Below are 4682 nucleotides of genomic sequence, written 5' to 3' on the forward strand. Positions count from 1 at the left end.
AGCTAGAATGATGGCAGCATTCAAGAGAATCCGGAAGGTCTAAACCTTGTCTGTGGTATTCTGAGTAGGATTCAATGATTGAATGACTGTGACGAGCTTCAAACTCGCGAGTGCTGGGCGTTAGTGACAGACGCAAAAGGAGGGTGAATCCTATTCCAGCATGATCGAGAACCGACAGATGAATAGCCGTGCCGTGACAGGGTGCGTGAGCATATTATTCACTGAGAGGAGGGGATGTAGCCACTGACAACGGTGATGCCCTTGCATAAAGCCAGCCATGGAAAGGAGTAAGACTGACTGGATGAAGATAGCAGGAAAGCAGAGGTTCAGAGGAACGAAAAGCATCTCCATTCGCTTATCTGAAATTCCTACCAATGATTTACATAAGTATCTCTATCCCTATTTTATTATATAATATTCGAAAACAACATTATCACTTTATATCCGCCTGACTGAGATTTACAAGGTGACCATAGCTTGCTTCATACCAACAATCTCCGTGGGATTCGACCCTTACTCACGTAAGGTATTACTTGGACGACCCAGTGCACTTGCTGGTTAGTTGTATCGAAGTTGTGACAATTATGAATTAAGATCAGAGCACCAAGCTTTGGAGCCATTACCAGGATTTGTTCGAGCCTGGAGATCACAATTTCGTGCACCAAGTTTTTGGCGCCGTTGCCAGGGATTGTTCGAGTTTGGACAACTGATGGTTCATCTTGTTGCTCAGATTAGGTAATTTTCTTTTTGTCTTGTTTTCAAAAAAGTTTTCAAAAATCTTTCAAAAATTCTTCCTTTGTTTTCGAAAAAAAAAAAATTTTTTTTTTAAAATAAAAATGTTTTCAAAAATATATTTTCCTTTCAGAATTTTTAAGAATGAATTCTAGTGTTTCATGGAGCATGTTGAAGCCTGGCTGGCTGTAAAGCCATGTCTCAATTCTTATACTCAAGAGAAGAGCTTCTTTATCTTTCTTAGCCAATTGGCTGTTGAATGTAAGGAATGTCAAGCGTGTCATGTCTGAGTTACATACTAAAGCTTGGCTGGCTATTAAGCCATGCCTGACCCTTTGATTGGAGCTTTAGAGCATAAGATTCCTGGAATTTATATTAAAAATTTTGGAATCCTTATTTTCTTTTTCAAAATTATTTTTCGAAAAACATAAAATAAAAATCCAAAAAAAATTAGAAAATCATAAAAATCAAAAATATTTTTGTGTTTCTTGTTTGAGTCTTGAGTCATATTATAAGTTTGGTGTCACTTGCATATGCATCTTGCATTTTTTCGAAAATATCATGCATTCATGGTGTTCTTCATGATCTTCAAGTTGTTCTTGGTAAGTTTTCTTGTTTGATCTTGATGATTTTTTGTTTTGTGTCTTTTCATGTTTATCATATGCATTCTTGAATTCTTAGTGCGTAAGCATTAAAGAATTCTAAGTTTGGTGTCTTGCATGTTTTCTTTGCATTAAAAATTTTTCAAAAATATGTTCTTGATGTTCATCATGTTCTTCATAGTGTTCTTGGTGTTCATCTTGACATTCATAGCATTCTTGCATGCATTCATTGTTTTGATCCAAAAATTTCATGCATTGCATAATTTTCATGTTTTTCATAAAAATTTCAAAAATCAAAAAAATTATCTTTCCCTTTTTCTCTCATCAAATTCGAAATTTGGATTGACTTTTTCAAAAATTTTTAAAATCAAATTGTTTCTTATGAGTCAAATCAAATTTTCAATTTGAAAATCTTATCTTTTTCAAAATCTTTTTCAAAAACCAAATCTTTTTCAAAATTATTAGTTATTTTCGAAAATTCCAAAAATATTTTTCAAAAATCTTTTTCTTATTTTTATAATCAAATTTTCGAAAATAACATAATCAATTAATGTTTTGATTCAAAAATTTGAAGTTTGTTACTTGCTTGTTAAGAAAGATTCAAACTTTAAGTTCTAGAATCATATTTTGTGCTTTCTTATGAATCAAGTCATTAATTGAGATTAAAAAAATCAAATCTTTTTCAAAACTAATTTCTATCATATCTTTTCAAAAATATCTTCTCATCTTATCTTTTTCAAAAATATCTTTTCAAAATATCTTTCCTAACCTCCTAACTTCCTATCTTTTCAAAATTTGTTTCAACCAACTAACTAACTTTTTGTTTGTTTCTTAACTTTTTCAAAACTACCTAACTAACTCTCTCTCTCTAATTTTCGAAAATATCTCCCCTCTTTTTCAAAATTTCTTTTTAAATCTATTAATTATTTTAATTTTTAAATCTTAATTTTCGAAAATTACTAACACATTTTCAAAAACCAATTTTCAAAAATCACTAACTCCTTTTCAAAAATAATTTTCGAAAATTCCCTCTCTCTCTCTCATCCTATTCTATTTATTCATTCATTAACTAACATCTCTTCCTCACATCATCACCAAATTCGAACCCCCCTCTTCTATCTGTGTTCGAATTTCTTCCTCTTTTCTTCTACTAACAATAAGGATCCTCTTTACTGTGACATAGAGGATTCCTCTTCTTTTCTTTTTCTCTCCTCTTTCTTATGAGCAGGGACAGAGAAAAAGGCATTCTTGTTGAAGCTGATCCAGAACCTGAAAGGACTCTGAAGAGAAAATTAAGAGAAGCTAAAATACAACAATCCAGAGACAACTTGATTGAAAATTTCGAACAAGTAAAGGAGATGGCAGCCGAACCCAACAACAATGCAAGGAGAATGCTTGGTGACTTTACTGCACCTAATTCCAATTTACATGGAAGAAGCATCTCCATTCCTGCCATTGGAGCAAACAATTTTGAGCTGAAACCTCAATTAGTCTCTCTGATGCAGCAGAACTGCAAGTTTCATGGACTTCCATCTGAAGATCCTTTTCAGTTCTTAATTGAATTCTTGCAGATATGTGATACTGTTAAGACTAATGGAGTAGATCCTGAAGTCTACAGGCTCATGCTTTTCCCTTTTGCTGTAAGAGACAGAGCTAGATTATGGTTGGATTCTCAACCCAAAGACAGCCTGAACTCTTGGGATAAGCTGGTCATGGCTTTCTTAGCCAAGTACTTTCCTCCTCAAAAGCTGAGCAAGCTTAGAGCTGATGTTCAAACCTTCAGACAGAAAGAAGGTGAATCCCTCTATGAAGCTTGGGAAAGATACAAACAGTTGACCAAAAAGTGTCCTTCTGACATGCTCTCAGAATGGACCATCCTGGATATATTCTATGATGGTCTATCTGAGTTATCTAAGATGTCATTGGATACCTCTGCAGGTGGATCCATTCACCTAAAGAAAACGCCTGCAGAAGCTCAAGAACTCATTGACATGGTTGCTAATAACCAGTTCATGTACACTTCTGAAAGGAATCCTGTGAGTAATGGGACGCCTATGAAGAAGGGAGTTCTTGAGGTTGATACTCTGAATTCCATATTGGCTCAGAATAAAATATTGACTCAGCAAGTCAATATGATCTCTCAGAGTCTGCATGGAATGCAAGCTGCATCCAACAGTACTCAAGAGGCATCTTCTGAAGAAGAAGCCTATGATCCTGAGAACCCTGCAATAGCAGAGGTGAACTACTTAGGTGAACCTTATGGAAACACCTATAACTCAACATGGAGAAATCATCCAAATTTCTCATGGAAGGATCAAAAGCCCCAACAAGGCTTTAATAATGGTGGAAGAAACAGGTTTAGCAATAGCAAACCTTTTCCATCATCAACTCAGCAACAGACAGAGAACTCTGAACAAAATGCTTCTAATTTAGCAAATCTAGTCTCTGATCTATCTAAGGCCATTGTAAGTTTCATGAATGAAACAAGGTCTTCCATTAGAAATCTGGAAGCACAAGTGGGCCAGCTGAGTAAAAGGATCACTGAAATCCCTCCTAGTACTCTCCCAAGCAATACAGAAGAGAACCCAAAAGGAGAGTGCAAGGCCATTGACATAAGCGCCATGGCCGAACCTGTGAGGAGAGGAGAGGACGTGAATCCCAAGGAGGAAGACCCCCTGGGACGTCCAGTGATCAATAAGGAGCTTCCCTCTGAGGAACCAAAGGAATCTGAGACTCATCTAGAGACCATAGAGATTCCATTAACCCTCCTTATGCCCTTCATGAGCTCTGATGAGTATTCCTCTTCTGAAGAGAATGAGGATGTTACTGAAGAGAAAACTGCCAAGTTTCTTGGTGCAATCATGAAGCTGAATGCCAAATTATTTGGCATTGATACTTGGGAAGTTGAACCTCTCTTGTTCATCAATGAACTAAGTGATCTGGATCAACTGACATTGCCTCAGAAGAGACAGGATCCTGGAAAGTTCATAATACCCTGCACCATAGGCACTATGATCTTTAAGGCTCTGTGTGACCTTGGTTCAGGAATAAACCTCATGCCCCTCTCTGTAATAGAGAAACTGGGAATCTATGGGGTGCAAGCTGCTAAAATCTCATTAGAGATGGCAGACAGCTCAAGAAGACAGGCTTATGGACAAGTAGAAGATGTATTAGTAAAGGTTGAGGGCCTTTACATACCTACTGATTTCATAGTCCTGGATACTGGAAAGGAAGAGGATGAATCCATCATCCTAGGAAGACCTTTCCTGGCCACAGCAAGAGCTGTGATTGATGTTGACAGAGGTGAAATAGTCCTTCAATGGAATGAGAACTCCCTTGTATTCAAAA

The 4682-nt window shown here is 36.4% G+C and overlaps 1 non-coding gene across 1 annotated transcript; it reads right to left on the bottom strand.

Moving 5' to 3' along the window:
* Nucleotides 1–3088: 3088 nt before the first annotated feature.
* LOC112731254 (small nucleolar RNA R71) lies at nt 3089–3192 on the bottom strand. Its single transcript, XR_003167041.1, has one exon. It is a non-coding gene; the product is annotated as a small nucleolar RNA R71 (small nucleolar RNA).
* Nucleotides 3193–4682: the final 1490 nt, after the last annotated feature.

The sequence above is a fragment of the Arachis hypogaea genome, chromosome 12 (assembly GCF_003086295.3).
Source record: "Arachis hypogaea cultivar Tifrunner chromosome 12, arahy.Tifrunner.gnm2.J5K5, whole genome shotgun sequence".
Lineage (NCBI taxonomy): Eukaryota > Viridiplantae > Streptophyta > Magnoliopsida > Fabales > Fabaceae > Arachis > Arachis hypogaea.